This window comes from Octopus sinensis, linkage group LG14, assembly GCF_006345805.1.
Source record: "Octopus sinensis linkage group LG14, ASM634580v1, whole genome shotgun sequence".
In the NCBI taxonomy this organism is placed as follows: domain Eukaryota; kingdom Metazoa; phylum Mollusca; class Cephalopoda; order Octopoda; family Octopodidae; genus Octopus; species Octopus sinensis.
The window spans coordinates 1,852,638-1,872,787 of NC_043010.1; the positions used below are offsets into that span (position 1 = coordinate 1,852,638).

Below are 20,150 nucleotides of genomic sequence, written 5' to 3' on the forward strand. Positions count from 1 at the left end.
GAACTTAAGGATTGCATCATGCTCCGTGTTTTCTTTGGCTGGCATAGTGTTTATGGCTGGATGCCCTTTGTAATGCAAACCACTTTAAAGGGTGTATTAGATGCTTTGTGTGTGTGTGTGTGTGTGCCACCAGCATTAGTGACACCATAATGCAGTTTATAAGACTAGGAACGCTGATGGGATAACTTCATGCTAGGAGATGAGGGACAAATTATAGGTAAAAGTATGGGAGAAAAGGTCAAAGCAGAACAGGGGTTTTTGTTGTGAAGGAGTTACACGACTACCCACATTTCAGAAGAGATGGTAGGAGTAATTGACGAGAGCCAGAGAGCAATGGGGTGAGGAAGGAGAGTAGGAGTGACTGACAGTACCAAACAGCAGAGAAGTGATGACCAGAGAACAGTAGACCAGAGAATTTAAAATATAAACAGAGGTGTCAAAAGTATGGTTATGCTGGGACACCATCTTGAAGTCAAACAAATTAACTCTAGTACTTATGGATTTTTTAAGCCTGGTACTTATTTTATTAGTCATTTAGCTGATCTGCTAAGTTACAAGGACATAAACAAACCAGCCCTGCTTGTCAAGCAGTCGCAAGAGACACACACACATGTATATATATAACACAGTTTCCATTGATCAAATTCACTCACAAGGCATTAGATGGTCTATAGTAGCAAACACTTGCCCAGGGTGCCACAAAGTGGGACTGAACCTTAAATCATATGGTTGCAAAGTGAACTCCTTAGCCACACATCTATGCCAATAGAAGTTGTTTTCCTTTCTCTTAACATGTAATTTTAATTAATTAAACCTCTTCGTTTTGTTGTTGCTGCTCATAATGTATATGTGAATCTTTTCCCTGTTACTTAACTATACGTTTTATATGCAGAAATCCTCTGTAGGTTCTTCATAAATTAGTATCTGTACACATTGCTCAGTATGCATAATGCATGCACACACACACACACACACACACACACACACACACACACACACACACACACACACACACTCTCTCTCTCTCTCTCTCTCTCTCTCTCTCTCTCTCACCCAAACATAAACATGTAATTACATAGTTATATGCTACTGGAACATTGCCAATATTCAACCAAAGCTGATTACAGCAATTTCCTATATGGTATGAAAAGAAAACACACACACACATGGCTACACATTAGTATGCACACACACACAAGAAGGAATGAAGGAAGCCTCTAATAGGGTTGCTCAACCTACTAGAAATAGTAGCCAAATCTTCTTGTCACAACCACATCTAAGAAATAGGTAGATACATTATATAACGTGTTCCCAGATAAACTGTCTGAAAACAACGAGATGGTCATGACTGGATTGTCTTAGGTCATTCATAAGAATCAGATATGACACAACAATAACAGCAAAAACTAGAAGACAAGATAATTTTGTAGTTCTATACACCAAATCTCTATATTTGATGGTTATTACAAATCTCTTTCATGTTTGGAATCTTCTAGTAATCCTGACTTTCAGAATATTCGAATATATAAGATGGTGAGTTGACCCTTCATTAGAGCATTGGCTAAAATTCTTTGAAATATTTGATCCGTCCCACCATTTCTTTGGTTTGTGAAGGAGATGAACCAATAATATTGAAGAATATATAAAAGCAATGTAGTGGGATACAAGGCTGGTTTGGATGAGAATGTCAAGATGCTGTAAGAGATGAGAGAGGCTTGGAAAAGCACATGTCCAGCAGTGGAGTGCTACACCTTATGAAAAAAGAAAGAACTGGATCCAGCTTTTCGCTCTTTCATTGAAATATTAACTTTGTCGTTAGAATTTAGAAACTTTGAGAGATGTGAATTGATTAATTTTTAACAGTGAAACTCAAAGTAGATAATAATAATAATAATAATATAATAATAATAATAATAAACCTTTCTACTGTAAGCACAAGGCTTGAAATATGTTGGGGGGGATGGTCAATTTCATCAACCCCAGTGTTTCACAAATACTTAATTTATTGACCCTGAAAGGATGAAAAGCATAGTTGACCTCTGTGGAATTTGAACTCAGAATGTATAGACAAGTGAAATGCCACTAAGCATTTTGCTTGGTGCACTATTGATTCTGCCAAGTCACTGCCTTCAATAATAATAATAGTAGTAGTAGTAGTAGTAGTAGTAGTAATAATAATAATAATAACAATAATGTTCATCCAGGTCATCCCATGAGAGAAGAAGGTGGGTCATGCTGTGTCTGTCTGTGGCAGATCAGATCGACACATGTTCAGAAGGTTCTGCTGCAGGTTGGACACTGGTAGTATGCTGGGAATTAAGGCAAGGAATTGGCTCTGAACTTGTGCAGTTCACATTTTGTTTCTGCTCCTGTGATCCTATTCTTCAACAGCTTTCTCAGACAGTTCATAAGGAAGCTGTTTATAAAGAATAGCATGTAAATATAGGGTTAAAAATCCCTTTGGATAGAAAATGTCAGGTAATCTTTGACTTTTTTCTAACTAAATGGCATTTTAAGCCAATATTTACATGCTATTTTCCACTGAGGTTGGCTTGGCCTTTCATCCTTTCAAGGTTGATAAAATAAGAACCAGTGGAGTATTGGGGTCAATGTAATCAGTTTACTTCCTCCTCCTCCTCTGAACTTGCTGGCTTTGTGCCAAAATTTGAAACCAATATTTACATGCTATTTATTGCTTTACCTCCACTGTTAAAAACGATTCGACTTTAGCTTTCATTGCCATTTTGACACTAGCGTAACTAGGGGAGTGGGTGAGTGATTGGAAGACATGAGGGTGACTCACCCCAGACAATGCATGCAACAGGGTGCCACCTTATGGATCTGCTGTAAAAGCCTGAATAAGCTTTTTACTGGGAGTGGAGACAATGAATGAAGGAAGCCTCTATAGGGTTGTTCAACCTACTAGAAATAGTAGCCAAATCTTCTTCACAAAGTGGGGGCAACTCTAAAGCTGCCCCAGGTAGCACACAATCTATGATATTACCTTTGGGGTTTGATAAAGTACCAGTCTTGAGTGATGGAATGGATTGGAAGAATTGTTAGAACATTGGATAAGATGTCTTGTATTATCTGTTCCAAGTCTTACTATATTGGAATCAAACTCACTTCCCATCATCTACTTCTTTCTGGCAGGAAACAATTCTACAAGTACAACAGTTGGCTAATCGAGATAAGTTTTCAGCATCAGATAGAACAACATGTTGACTTGAGCAACCTCTCGGATAGCTCTTGCGCAAGACAGGAGATATGTTAGACCATAAAAAAAAAGGAAAACTTGGATTTACTTGTTTCACTCATCAAAGGTAGCCATGCTGAGGCAGCACCTTGAAGGGTTTTAGTCAAAAAAAATCCACCTCCAATACTTGTGGGTTTCTTTTTAAAATACTTATCATAGCAGTCTGTTTTTGTTGAACCACTAACTTATGAGGATATAAACAAACCAATACTGGTTGTCGAGCAGTGGTAGGGAACAAACATAAAAACATATATATGTGTGCACACACACACACATATATATATATATATATATTATATATATATATATATATATATATGTAGGTCCCGGGTTGATTCGGGGTTAACCACAGTAAATAAGGTACTCAATACATAGTAGAGTAAAATTAATTTATTATATTATATATATATATACATACATGAGGGGGTGCTGAAAAGTCCCTGGCTTTGGGTAAAATTCAGGAGGATCAGTTAATTATGCTTTTATTCAACATATTCCCTTCTCAGACTCACACACTCATTGCAGTGGTCCTTCAGTTTTTCTCAACCCTGTATAAAAGAACTTGAAATATTGGGCCTTCAGTCAGGCCCCTTTTGATACCCTTACAACCAGGAAGTTTTCAGCATCCCTTCACATATATATATATATATATATATATATATATATATATATATATATATATATATATATATGATGGGATTCCATACAACCTCTGTTTACTAAATTTACTCACAAAGCATTGAGTGACCTGAGGTTCGATTAGAAGGCACTTGCCCAAAAGAGTGCACAGTGGGACTGAACCCAAAACCATGTATGGCTAAAACAAGCTTTTAACTGTACACAGCCATGAAATGAAAGCTGATAATGGAAGGATTAGATTGCACATCAATGAAGCAGTGAACTTTGGATAATGTTAACCATCTAATCTGGTTGTCTTAGATAACAGCACTTCTGCAGCAGAGAGGTGTGGTTGGTTATATTGATGCGAGAGGGATGACATATTAAGGTAAAATAACATGGCTATTACTGTGCCAACTGTGACCATCACAACTGATGTAAGGACTTGTTCTGACATCAGCATCTCCTTCACAAATGATACTTATTCCACTATCACTACCACAATGATTTCAACAGCATTAACTTCACCACTCTCATCAAAACATCAACACAAGCAATCCTGTCACCACCACCACGATTACTACTACTACTACCATCTAAGCCAGTATTATTACTAGCACTACAACCATTACAACAAGCCATACTGTCACCACCACTAACATTGCCACCACCATCACTTTACGACCACTGACAACATGACTACCACCACCACCACTACATACTCTTGTCACTACAACCACCACTACGTACCACCAACCACCGCCTGTACAGTTGACTTGTGTTCAGTGAGACAATGAGTAATAGCTTTATCAATAATTGACTTGACAATTACGGAGGTTTATTAACACACCATTTAAAAATTCCTCACAACACCATGACAACGTCAACATCACTGGCATCACAACAACCATCATTGCAGCTATCACAACCATCATCACCACAATCACCACCACCACCACCACTACTACTACTACCACTACCACCACAACAGCAACAACCACTACCACCATCACCATCGTCATCACAGCAATGTTGATCAAGTTGTGACATAACCATCATGGCAAGTTAGGAACCGTTAAAACCAACACCCCCCTCCTCCTGACACACTCTGCCAGCACCACCACCATCATCATCATCATCATCATCATCGTCACTACTCTGTGGAATAAAGTGAGAGAGAATGAGAGGGGGGAGGATAGGGGTTTCTACCTTATCATTTCAGAACAATGCATTTATTGGTCTTAATTAGAAAATTTCATGTCTGTAAAGTTGTACTGGAAGATAATGGATGGATTGTGAGAATGTATGGATGGGTGTAGGGGCAATGTATGTATGTATAGCTGAACATACATACATGCATACATAATGGTTAGATATATGGAAGGACATATGGATGGGTGGATGGACAGAGAAAAGAGAAAAAGGGGAAGAGGATGATAAAGGGTAGAAAAGCACAGAAGTAAAAATAGATAGATAGATAGGAGGAAAGACAGGCAGATGGGTAGATAGACAGAAGGATTGATAAATAGACAAGATGGCTAGATAAATAGGATAGAGGGATAGACAGACAGACAGACATGAATGGACAGTCAGATAGATAGACAGATGGACAGATAGGATACACAAACAGAATGAGAGATGAATAGATGGACAGATAGACAGATGGGTGGACAGTAGATAGATAGATTGTAAAAGATGGAAGGATGAATGGTTGAGTGGGTAGTGGAGGTAGTTGTGCAACAGTGGTGCCGGTGGCCATGTTGGCTGTAGTGATTGTGGTTGCTGTTGTTGTTGTTGTAGTGGAAATAGCACCAGTAAATTGTTGTAATGGCATCAGCAATAATTGCTGTGTGCTGGTGGTGGGAGGAGAGATAGATGGAGATGAAGAGGAATGGAGAGTTGCAGGGAAGAAGGACAAAGAGAAGCTAAAGTAAAAGACAAAAAAAAAAGAAAAAAAAGCAACGAAAATTAAAGTAAGAACTAATGAAAAGAAAGGAAAGGAGGAAGGAAGGGGGGAGAGAGAGAGGAAGGAGAGAATGAAGAAGATGGATGGCTTTAAAATTTCAAATTGATGATAGATGAGAACACTTGAGAATTGAAAAACTCACTGACTTGCTTACCAAGAAATTTTTAGGTGCAAAAAATTTGATAACAATGATGAGGTATGTTTAACCCTGAAGAGAGAGAGAGAGAGAGAGAGAGAGAAAGATTTTTGTATTTTATTATATATACAGATATACATACAAATGTGTATGTATGCTTATACATGCATTCAATAGTATATTTATATGTATATACAGATATACAAATGCATATATGTATATAAATGTGTATATGTGTGATTATATGTATATATATATATTGAGAGACAGACAGATATGCAAAAATATTAGTGAGAGTATACAATGTGTATAGATATGTTTGTGTGTGTGTATATATATATATTTATATATATGCATATATATATATATTTATATATATGCATATATATGTATATATTTGTATATGCATATATATGTATATATATGTATATATGTTCGTATATGCAAATGTGTATCTTTTGCTGTTTTAGAAGTTTTTATTATCTTCTTTAATTTATTTCCTCTTTTTCATTCATTCATTCATTCTTTCTTTCCTTTTTCTTCATTTGTATTTATTTTATAGTTTTTATTTATTTAGACTTCACTTGATTTTTACCTCCAACAATGAAAATCAGCAATACCATTCTTAATGACATCAGCATTGCCACCACCACCACAACCATTATCGTAACAATAAGAACTATCATCATTATCATCTTCATCATCCCCAACACTATTATTCCCATCATCATTATCATCACTATAATCATCATCATCATCATCATTGTCATCTTCATTAAAACCATCATAACAACCACTGCCACCATCATTATGCTCATAATGACCACTATTGTCATCATCATCATAATCACCACCACCACTACCATCATCATAAATGCCTATTTCTTTACTACCCACAAGGGGCTAAACACAAAGGGGACAAACAAGGACAGACAAACAGATTAAGTCGATTATATCGACCCCAGTGCGAAACTGGTACTTAATTTATCGACCCCGAAAGGATGAAAGGCAAAGTCGACCTCGGCGGAATTTGAACTCAGAACGTAATGGCAGACGAAATACGGCTAAGCCACCACCACCATCATCATCATAAGCACCACCACCACCGTCATAACCACCGTCATAACCACCACCACCGTCATAACCACCACCACCGTCATAACCACCACCACCATCATAACTACCACCATTATCTTTACTACTACTACTACCACCACCATCATCACCATGACTACCACCACAGCATCATAAACACCACAACCATCTTCATAACTATCACTACCATCATCATCATAGCTATTATCACTGCCATCATCATATCTGCCACCACCACCACCACCACCACCATCATCATCATAACTACCACCCTCATCATTATTATAACCATCCCCACCTTCATCACTTTCACCCTAACCACTACCATTAACACCAATAACAGGCTACTAAAGGAGCTTCTTTATCATTGCATGACTTGTTAAACATAGCAGCCAAATCTGTCTCAAATCATACTCTATTGCTTTAAATAATGAGGGAATATCCTGGATAATGTAGCCCTAGATACTTTATTTTAAAATATTTTTATGATTGAAATAGCTTTGATCATGGGATTGATTGATCAGGATTGACCTGGGTTTAAATAAGCTCAGTAGCAACATTTTTTGCTATAAAACCACAGCCATAACTAATACCAACACAATAACCACAACCACCACCACCACCAACAACAACAACACCATCATAAAATATTACTAACAGCATCATGGCCACTGCCACCACCACCACTACCACTGACAGAAACATCATCGCCATCACAATCACCATTGCCAACAATAAACTCATTCTACCTTGAAAGATCATGTTGATAACAAAGGTTAGCAAGTCTTTGAGGAAATTGTGCACTAATTTGCGTGGGTGTATGTATACACACACACACACACACACACAATATGTGCATGTACATGCATGTATGTATCTTTATGTGTGGGGATATCTGCATCTATGTGTGTATGCACATCAGTTTGTATGTATGAGTGTACATGGGTGTGTTTGCATGTGTGTGTTTAACTGTTGTGCCTCCTATGTCTATATATGTCTATATATGTTTTGCTAGAATGCCTCCACAGCGTATGTATTGCCATTCAAGGTAACAGTAAACATCGACACATCAAGATATTAAGTTCATCTTTTCTTTATATTTCACACAATATTTCAAATATATTCTCTGATCAACACCATCTGACTTATCTCTACATCTATATTCACCACTATCTGTCTGTCTGTCGCTCTTTAAACAAACACATACATATATACAGAAATGTTTCATGGTGAGAATATAAACATAACATTAGTAAGTCTATATATGTGTATATGTATATGCATATGTATGTGTGTGTACATATATATCTATGTATGTACATCTGTGTAATATATATATATATATATATATATATAAATACACATATATATGTAAATTAAAATATACAGTATTAGACATCAATTTCAGCTGATATCACCAGTCAGTTTCCCACTGGGTTTTATGTAACTGGATATTAGATAACAGTACAGTTAAGAATACCACATGCTCATCAAAGATGGCAGTTATTTAACTGTGCTGTTATATAATATCTTGTTATTTAATACCCAGTGTGAAACTGATCGGTAAGACTGGCTGGAATGGCTCTATGAGAGAGTGCTGAGAAGTTCCTGACTTTGAGCAAAAGAAAGAAGGATCAGTTAATTATGATTTTATTCAACATATTCCCATCTCAGATTGACACACTTATTGCAGCATTCCTTCATTTCTTCTAAGCCCTGTAAAAGAACTTGAAAGATTGGGTCTCTAATCGGGCCTTTTGCAATACCCTTAAAGCGGGGAACTTTTCAGAACCCTCTCATATAATATTGTAAACATTGCTTAATAAACCCTTTCTGTTAAGAAATATACAAGTGCACATTTTACCTGCCATACTGATTCTTAGACAACTTTGCAACTATATATGTATGTGTAATTGTGTGTGTGTATATATATAGGGAGAGTTTATGAAAAAAAACAACAAAAGATGAAGACAGGTGGTGTACAAAACAAACAGATGTATTAGTATAACACTCAGGAATAGAAAAAGTCTTTTATGTTTCGAGCCTATACTCTTCTACAGAAAGAGACACAGAAAACAAGGAGAGAAAAAAAAGTGTGTAGTGGCTAACGATCTATCATAAAGTATAGGGGTTTAGTTCACAGGTGATCTAAATGATTAGATATGCTACATAAGTGCTGTAATGGATAATGAGGCTCCAAGGCTATAGCCGAGATGGTAGCTCTGGAGCCATTGCCGATTTCTGATGCACCAGATATATAATTGTTAAACAGGACGTCAAACATTTAGGCAAGGCAAACATCTCAAATCTTATACAATATCATTACAGGAAGAAATTTAAAATCTTACAGCCCATTACAAAATCTTTGCCCACCGTGCTAACATTTCTGCCAGCTCGCCACCTTATCTTATTGATATGTACCATTCTCATTTTCATATTTTTTCCCCAATTTGTCTCTGATGACAGAATATCTCATACTCAGGGATATCCCAGAAAACAGCTGTAAGATTTTGAATTTCTTCCTATAATGAAACTGTATAAGATTTGAGATGTTTGCCTTGCCTTAATCTTTGACTTCCTGTTTAACAATTACACACACACACACACACACATGGACTGGAAAATTTTACCATTCTCAAATAAACTCAATGGAACCCACATAGAAATAGAAATTCTTCAATGAAAGGTATAAAACTAGACATACTTCCTGGCATTTCAACATCCTCAGTCCTTCCTTTGATAGTGACTACTAGTGACTACTAGTAATATAATACTAGACATGCAATGGCTGTCTGGTCAAGAAGTAAAGCTCTCCAGCCATATGCCCTTGGGTCCAGTCCGATTGTGTGGCACCTTGGTTAAGTATTTTCTTCAATAGCCCTGGACTCAGCAAAGCCCTGTGAGCGAATTTGGTACATGGAAAGTGAAAGAAATCTGTCAGCAGGAGTGGCTGTGTGGTAAGTAGCTTGCTTACCAACCACATGGTTCCAGGTTCGTTCCCACCGTGTGGCACCTTGGGCAACTTCCTTCTACTATAGCCTCGGGCCGACCAAAGTTTTGTGAGTGAATTTGGTAGATGGAAACTGAAAGAAGCCTGTCGTATATATGTATCTCTCATGGTTGAGCTGCTACTTTTTCCATAGTAAAGGGTCATGGCACCATTAGTACATGTGATTAGAATGTCACAGGGAAGAATCATAAGACAGATTCTTCAAGCCAAGCCAACTAGCAGGAGATCTACAGGTAAACCAACAGCAAATTGGTTGGATAATATCTATATTATCAGTTGGTTATGCTTGCACTTCCAGCTGAAAAGTCTGTCAGTTGTTTCTGATAGGGCCCTACAGAAGAGGTGCCTGAGAGCTATACCTACATGACGTTCCCAGAAATAGAGGGTGGAGAAGAAGAATGGTTAGTTTAAACTTGTTTTTTCATGAGATTAAAAGACTTAAGAAAAGACAATTGAGTCTTTTCACTCATTGAAGAACTTAGCAAAGGTATACAAGACAAAACCAACATCCTCCCACTGTTACAACTAAGACGCATATATGCAGTCATGTAATCACGTAGAAATTGTAACCAAATGTCCCTCAAATAACAACTGTCTCTTTAAAAATGTCCTGAATGTCTGAAAAAAAATATGAGATGGGGATGTGTGGGAAATTTTTGTCATGTCCCGGTTAATCAAGCCTTGAGGTAAACAACAACAATAAATTGAATAATATCTTTATATTCCACCCTGCTGTAAAGCTTCAGCATTTATGTGTGTGTACGAAATAATGGTTGTGCTATTATTAAGTGGTGTAGATACAACAGACAGATAGACGGTCACACTGATTGATAGAAAAATTAACCAGATAAGAGAAATTCAGAGAATAGATATCTATTCCATTAGTTTACAGCTGTTTCGTAATCTCTGTTAGTTACATGAATGACATTATATCATCATTCACGCATATACATAAATATACATTATAGATGCACATACACATATACAAATATAATTGTTGTTGTTGTAGCATAAGTAACAGACTACACTTCAGAATGTTTCATGGCAAGTTAGATGGGGAGGCACAAGCATCATCCTCATGTCCACTCTTCCCTGGCTTAGGTCAGACTGAAATTGCTGAGACAGATTTCTATGGTTGGATGCTCTTCCTGTCATCAGCACTCGCCTGTTTCCTAGAAAGGTAATATTGCCCTGCAGCTGAACATGTTTTCATAGAAGATTGGTGATGAAAGACACTAATACACTAGTGACACTATCTTACCACACTCATGCTAGGTCAAAATAAGGAGCCACCAACTCATGCACATACATGCATGCCTATATATATATATATGTACACACACACACACACACACATATATTGGGTTGGAACATAATTATTGCAGCTTTTTTTCAACATATTTTATTCAACAAAAACCATAACATGTAACAAAAACATCTTTAAATGATTATTCCAGAGCATATTCACCATCTACTTCAATTACTGCTTCCCATTTGCTTGGCAGACGATCAGACCATCATTTAAAGATGTTTTTGTTAAATATTGTTATTGTTTTTGTTGAATAAAATTTGTTGAAAAAAAAACTACAATAATTATGCACCAACCCAATATATATATATGTATACACACACACACATGTATATATATATATATATATATATATATATATATAGACGGGCACCTTTCAATTTCTGTCCACTAAATCCACTAATAGGGCTTTGTTTAGTCTAGAGCTATGGGAGAAGACACTTACCTCAGATGCCATGCAGAGGGACTGAACCTGGAACTATGTGTTTGAGAAGCAAACTTCTTAACCACACAGCTACAACTTATATACACACATTCATACATACATGCTCCTACAAATACATACACATATGTATACACACACACTTTTGTCATGCCACACTAAAAGTGTCTTTTCACACAGATAAGTCATTTTCTTTTTATATGTGTGTATGTATATGTGCATGTGTATATATATATATCTATATATATATACACACACACATACATACATAAAGAGAGAGATATGTACTTATAGGTGCATGTCTGTTTTTACCAACACACATACACACATATATCTGAATATATGTATGTCTCCTATGAAATTTGTCCAATACACAAAGCTCCCTAGAGCCAAGCAACAGGCTACAGAAATGTCATGATCCAAAGTGTTGGAAGCAAATCCCGATATATCCAATATCCAATAACACAGATTAATCGGTTTTCTTTAATTCCTGCTATCCACTTTGCCTGGTCAACAACAGATTGTAGTTTCTCTGCCTTCCATCCTAACCCTAACCTTTCCCACCTCCCATTTTTCTGTGGTATCTTTGGCCTCCATTCTCTCTTTTGTTTTGTTTTGTTTACACACCTATCTTCATCATTTGTTCTCAGTTTAAGTATTTGGGTGTGTGTGTGTGTGTGACATTCAATGTTCATGTTCCATTCTTGCACGAATTGAATGTGTGTGTATATGTTTTTATATGTATGTGTATATGTATGCATATCTGTGTGTGTGTGTGTATATATATAGAGAGAGAGAGAGAAAGTGAGATTTATACACACAAGCATATGTACATACATATATGTATGTATGCATTTATATATATATATATATACTCACACACACAAATATATATGCATACACATATGTATCTATGCAAATATATATATACAAATATATATATATATACACACACACAAACATATACATACATGTATATATATGCATGCATACATACATAAATATATAACCATACAATCTATGCCAGCATAGAAGATGTATATTAAATGATGGTTATATATATATATATATATATATATATATCTCCACACACATTTATATGTACATACAAGCATACTCACATACACACAACACAATGTTCTCTACAGTTCTTGCACATGTCTATGTCAAGGTATGGCAACTGTTGTGCGATTTGAGGCAGGAGTAGGAATTCACAGCTGTCTTTTTGTCTCCAGAAAAATTAACGTCATTTCTTTAATGGCATCTTAATTCCAAAGAATTGCACATTCCTTGAGATTATCTGCCTTGCTCATTTGATGTCATTCCTAATTGTCACTTGGTGTTTGTTTACCTTCTCTCAGAACAGAGACAATTTCAATAAAGCAAGAATTTGTCATGCAGATAGATAGTGGATTTTTTTAGCCGTGATTGCATACATGAACATCTTTGCATGTATTAGTACTTATGTTGATTGTACATATAAACATATACACATACATGTTCACACACATACACACACACACACACACACACACACATGTATATAACAGATTAAAGGGGATTTAGAAATCCAAGTTGTTACCTCCATCAACATTCCAGTGAATATTGGCTTGCAAAGTGCACAGAAGAGAATAGATTTCCTTAAAGGAAAACGTTTTGAACCAACTGAAATACCAGAAAGACTATAACGCAGAAAGTTCAAGAATGGAAATGTTGGTACTACTTTCTTCAACTTATTGTATGAGTATGTATATATGTTTATGTAAGGGCAGCTGCATTGAACTCTCTCATGCACCAAATGGCAATTGTTAAAAAGCATTCGTGAAGTAAAATCATGTAGCAACACCGAATGGTGGTGCCCCAGCATGGCCACAGCTCGTGAGCTGAAACTAGATAAAATAAAAAATATATATATATATTTTCAGTATGTGACCTCGTGAAGACCACTTGCATTTTTTTTTCCCTCTGTCCTCCCACCTCGGGATCTTTCTTTCTCCTATGTTTCCGACGAAGAGCTCCGCTCGAAACGTCATACCCTCCTTCTACCCTTCTTTCCTGAGCGCCCAATAATACTTTATTTGTTCCACATCCTTGCGTTGTTGTCTTTTTGTTTTCTTGTTTGGATTAACTTTATATACATATATATATATATATATATATATATATATAGTTATTAGTGAGGGGTTATCAATCCAAGCAAAATACTCTATAAGCTCTCTGTTAGTACATCAGGCTAACGATATTTTTTAGATTAGTAAAGAACTCTGGGTTATTCTGGTGGCAGAGTCTGAGGTCATAGTTCATCACCATTCTATATTGTGAATCCATGGTTCTATTCCAGTTATACTGTTTTTTTTTGTTTTTTTTTACAGAATGACATACAAGACAAAACATAAATAATAGATGGATAGAGAGATAGATGTAGAGACACACACACAGTCCAATGAAGGCTAACAGGTCGAAACTTCGAAGTCCCTGTTAACCCTCATCATCATCATCATTTAACATCCGCCTTTCCCGCTAGCATGGATTGGACAGTTTGACAGGAGCTGGCCAGGAATGAGCCTACACTAAACTTCTTTGTATGTTTTGGCACAGTTTCTACAGCTGGATGCCCTTCCTAATACCAACTGCCCAGCAGAGTGGACAGAGTGCTTTTTACAGAGCACAAGCACAGCTGAGGTCACCTTCTAATAACAGTATTCTTATTCTACAAAAGAATATTGAGTAATTCTGCAGTTTAATGTACTCTTTACTCTTTTACTCTTTTACTTGTTTCAGTCATTTGACTGTGGCCATGCTGGAGCACTGCCTTTAGTCGAGCAAATCGACCCCGGGACTTATTTTTTGTAAGCCCAGTACTTATTCTATCGGTCTCTTTTTGCCAAACTGCTAAGTGACGGGGACGTAAACACACCAGCATCGGTTGTCAAGCAATGCTAGAGGGACAAACACAGACACACAAACATATATATACACATACATACATATACATATATACACATACATATATATATATATACATATATACGACAGGCTTCTTTCAGTTTCCGTCTACCAAATCCACTCACAAGGCATTGGTCGGCCCGAGGCTATAGCAGAAGACATTTTGCCCAAGATGCCATGCAGTGGGACTGAACCCAGAACCATGTGGCTGGTTAGCAAGCTATTTACCACACAGCCACTCCTGTACAATTGTTTCTATTATAACTTGTCATAAAAACAAACATGAATATAGGCATAATATGACTGAATTGTTAATAAGTTTACTTTGCTACCATGAGATCTCAGGTTCAATTCCACAGCATGACAGCTTAAGCAAATGTCATTTTCTATGAGCTCAAGCTGACTCATACTCTTCAAATAAAATTGGGTCAATGGAAACTGTACAGAATCCTATGATACTGATTCTTCCTGAGAATTACATTAAGGGTGTGTGTGTAGAACGTACAGCCATTTACCATTCAGGAGCAAGTAGACCAGTTCATTGAATATCTGAATCCTCATTGTTGAACAATCGAAACCCACCACCTTACACACACACACTACTACTGATATCATTAGAATTCAAAAACTTTCAGGAGGGCATGAAATAACTCTGTTTTGGAACAGTGGGTCTTGAATCACACAAAGCTATACATAATAGCATGTAAATTTCGTGTTGGCCAGCCTTCAACTTTTTTTTATCTAAAAGGGATTTTAAATAATTTATAGTTTTGTGTGTGTGTGTGAGCTTCAAGATCCACTGTTCCAAAAAAAGAAAGTGTATGTATGTATGTATGAAACCATCTGTCTATCAAATATATTTATATATCTAATTTCACTGTGTGTGTCTGTATTTTTAATTGTTTCCATCATTGGACTGCAGCCATACTGGGGCAACCCCAGAACTTGGTCTTTTCTGTCTGGCATTTATTTTATTTATCCTTTTGCTGAACACCTATATTACGAGGGACATCAACAAACCAACACTGGTTGGGGAAAATGACATACATAAACACAATGCCACACACACTACCTCTGTGTGTGTGTATGTGTGTGACTGCGTGTGTAATCGTTGGCGATTTTCTTCCTCTGTCTTCCCTTCCTTGAACCTTTTTTTTCTGTTTCTGACGAAGTGCTCCGCTCGAAACGTTAACTCCTCCCCTTTTCTTTCCTTTCCTGAGCATCCAATAACACTATACTTGTTTCACGCCCTCGCATTGTTGTGTTTTCTCTTTGTGTTTTCATGTTTGGATTAACTTTAACTATTTATATATATATATATATATATATATATATATATATATATATATACTTTTTATATTAAAGGTGCAAAATGAACAGTCTTGTGATAATTTTGCAGCTTTAATGAAAAGAATGTTACTCTAACTTTGGTATTCAAGTACTTTTTTCCACCTTGTTTTGCACTTATGTGCTCACCTGTATGTGTGTGTGTGTATATATATATATATATATATATAGCCACCTGCACAGGTGCCAGGCGGGGCTGGCAACGGCCATGGTCAGATTGGTGTATTTTATGTGCCACCGGCACGGAAGCCAGTCGAGGCGGTGCTGGCATCGGCCACGAGTCGGATAGTGCTGGTGGTACGTAAAAAGCACTATCCAACTCGTGGCCGATGCCAGCACCGCCTCGACTGGCTTCCATGCCGGTGGCACATAAAATACACCAATCTGACCGTGGCCGTTGCCAGCCCCGCCTGGCACCTGTGCAGGTGGCACGTAAAAAGCACCCACTACACTCACGGAGTGGTTGGCGTTAGGAAGGGCATCCAGCTGTAGAAACATTGCCAAATTAGACTGGAGCCTGATGCAGCCTTCTGGCTTCCCAGAACCCCGGTCGAACCGTCCAACCCATGCTAGCATGGAGAACGGACGTTAAACGACGACGATGATGATGATGATGATATATATATATACACACACACACACACACACACACACACACACATATATACACACATGTCTGTTTTCTACACTGTTTCCATCAACCAAATTCACTTTCAATGAATTTGTCAGCCCAGGGCTATAGTAGAAGACACTTTTCCCAAGGTGATGTGCATTGGGACAGAACCCAAAATCACATGATGCCAAAGCTAGCTTCTTAACGACACAGCCATGTATACATGCATACACACATATATACAAATATATATATATATATATATATATATATATACAAATATATATATATATATATATATATATATATATATATAAATAAAGAGCTCCAGTATCAAACACTCATCATCAGGTACATAATCAGCATGCACATCATCATTAAGATCACCACAGTCAAATATCAACATCGTCATCATCATCCTCGTCATCATCCTCATCATGCACCTCGTCATCATCACCTTAGGTTTATCTTTGGCTCATTCCCCAATGGGCATTATTCCATGGTTCTTTGTGTTGGGTGGCCAGAGTGACTATCAATCATCATAACTTAGGAAGTGAGAAACTGCAGGGAGTTGATAATGGTGATGATGGTGGTGATGGTTACGTTGGTGGTAGTTGTTGGAGAGGAATTTGGAGTTGTTTGTAATGGTGCTAGTAATAGTGGTGGTTGTGGTGGTGGTGGTAGCAGATGTTTACAATGGTGTTAAGTGGTGGTGGTGATGGCTGTGGTTGTAAGATAGGAGCTGAACTTGTTTGTAGTGGTGCTAGTAGTAGTAGTAGTAGTAGTAGTAGTAGTGGCAGTGGTAGTAGTGAATGTTTACGATGGTGTTAAATATTGGTGGTTGTGATGGTGGTAACATTTGTGTTGGTAATGGTGGTGGTGGTGGTGGTGTTGGCTCTGGTTGTGAGGTAGGAGCTGGAGTTGTTTGTAGTGGCGTTAGTAATAGATGTGGATGTGGAGGTGGTGGTGAGGGTTGTGACGTTGGTTGCAAATGATGATGGTTTTGGCAGTGGTCAAGGTGGTGCTGAGGTATCGAATAATGGTGTTGATGGTGGCAGCGGCAGATGGTTTTGATGGTGTTAAATAGTGTTAGTAGTGGTGGTAGTATTGGTAGTGGTGGCAACAGCTGATCTTGGTGGTGTAAATAAAGGCTGGCACTAGTAGACACATCACAGTGGGACTCCTCAGGCAAGTGTACATATATCTGCGAACAATGAATGTCATTCTAAATATGTGTGTGTCTGTGTGTCTGTGTGTGTGTGTGAACATTTCTTTGAGTGTATGTGTAAATGTGCTTTTTGAATATGTGTGTGTGTTTGTGTGAAGTAGATAGTGATGGTGATGGTGAAGGTTAAAGAAAGGTGTCTCGGTTTAGTAAGACGTTCAGGTTCAGGTGGACATTATCAAAGGAGAGAGATGAAAGGAAAAAGCAATGAAAGAAAGGTAGAATGTGATAAAAGTAAAATAAGAAAAACTCGTGAAGAATTAGAGAGAGAATGGTAAATGGTGAGGCCATTGAAGGTGTATGGCGAGGCCACTGAGACAAAGAAATGAAAGAAAAAGGTAAAAAAAAGACAAAGAACAAAGGAAGAGAATGTAGGTTATTGACCAGTAAAATCTTGGAATTTGGGAGTAAAATCCCCTTTAGGGTTAAAAGTGTATTCTTGAACTGTTCTTCAAACTGAGTTAATTGAGTTAATACACCTGAAACCCTTGTAATGATTATGAACCAATGACGGGTCTCTCTCTATGTTCATTTAACCAAGTAGAAATAGCAGTCACATTACACTCGTATACTATCTTAAAGAAGGACATAGTTGTGTGGTTCAGATACTTGCTTCCTAATCACATAGTTTCATGTTTAGTCCTACAGTTGTGGTACCTTAGGAAATTGTCTTCTTCCATAACTCTGAGCTGATCAAAGCCTTGTAGGTGAATTTTGTAGATGGAAAATTAAAATATGCAACCATGCCTGCACTTGGTGAATTATGGTTTTTAAGGACTCACCACTGTATGCATCAATTACCAAGTTTCAATCAGAAGAAAGGAGATATCCAGCAACATCCTTGTAGTACATGTGCATAGGACATAATGTGATAGATGATAACCTTGGCTGTCTTTCTATATCCTTGGTATCCTTACAGTTGTCTCTTATCATTGGTCCAGGAAATTAGTGGCAAGAGGAAGAAGTTGGTTATCTGACACAGCCTTCCCTTGTTATAATCCAGTTTCAGTGTAAGACAAAACTTGAACATTTCCAAACCACAAACAGATGGCAGATCTACTGTCGCACATCTGGGACAATGAAATACCACAGCTTCTGTAGTTTTCTTACTTGTAAAGGTACACAGATGGTGTAGTGACACTATGAATAGTTATGAGTCTTCAGTTGCTTATGTGACTGAGTCTCCTATAAGAAATACAATCATGGTTGTTTTCAAGAAATAAAGAACCAGCCGGCAGAAGCGTTAGCATGCCAGGCGAAATGCGTAGCCATATTTCATCTGCTGTTACGTTCTGAGTTCAAATTCCACCGAGGTCGACTTTGCCTTTCATCCTTTCGGGGTCGATTAAATAAGTACCAGTTACGCACTGGGGTCGATATATGAGGAGTGGTCATACTGCTGGTCATGCTGTTCTTGTCATTGCTGCTGCTGCTGCATATATAAATACTTTTAATTTTGATGTTGATGATGCCTTAGTTCAGTAGTATATCCTTCTAGAGAATTCCCTTGGGAACTTTTATGAACAACTTTTTCAGTAAACATTTTGGACTTTTTAAAAATTTATTTTTGTCCTTTGTTCTTGTTTTGTGAAGAAACCTAACATCAAGCAACTTTTTACAGATCGAAATTTAGACACTGTTTTCTAAACCTGGCAAATTATGTGCAGGGGTGCAAATTTTGATTTTGCACCCACTAAAACTTTTAAGGGGTGCAAACGCACTACCTTCACCCCCTGTTCCTAGGCCCTTGGCTCTAGTCTATCTGATTAACATCTGCACACTGTTTTATCTAGTTAACATCCAGATACTGTAGTCTATCTAGTTAACATCTACACACTGTGGTCTGTCTAGCCACCATTACACAATGTTGTTATCAAGCCCGCATCTACTCATATTGGTCTATCTTGTTAATATCTACACACTAGTCTATATCAAGTTAACATATAGACACAACTGTCTCTCTAGTTAGTCTACACTCTGTGGTCTATCTACTCAACATCTAAACACTTTTGTCTACCTGTTCAACATCTTGAGTCTATCTAATTAATATCTGGAGTCTATCTAGTTAATATCTGGAGTCTATCTAGTTAATAACTGGAGTCTATCTAGTTAATAACTGGAGTCTATCTAGTTAATATCTGGAGTCTATCTAGTTAATATCGGGAGTCTATCTAGTTAATATCTGGA

The 20,150-nt window shown here is 37.3% G+C and overlaps 1 protein-coding gene across 7 annotated transcripts in view; it reads right to left on the reverse strand.

Annotated features, from left to right (window-relative positions):
* The window catches only part of LOC115218758 (protocadherin-18), a 216,850-nt gene that overhangs the window by 152,691 nt on the left and 44,009 nt on the right, over positions 1-20,150 (reverse strand). The window contains exon 2 of one of the 7 annotated variants that reach the window (XM_036508566.1): positions 5,995-6,048. The exons of the other annotated variants lie outside the window; for them this stretch is intronic. The gene's annotated coding sequence lies outside the window, so the exon portion shown is untranslated. The remainder of the gene's footprint in view (positions 1-5,994; positions 6,049-20,150) is intronic. 7 annotated transcript variants of the gene reach the window in all.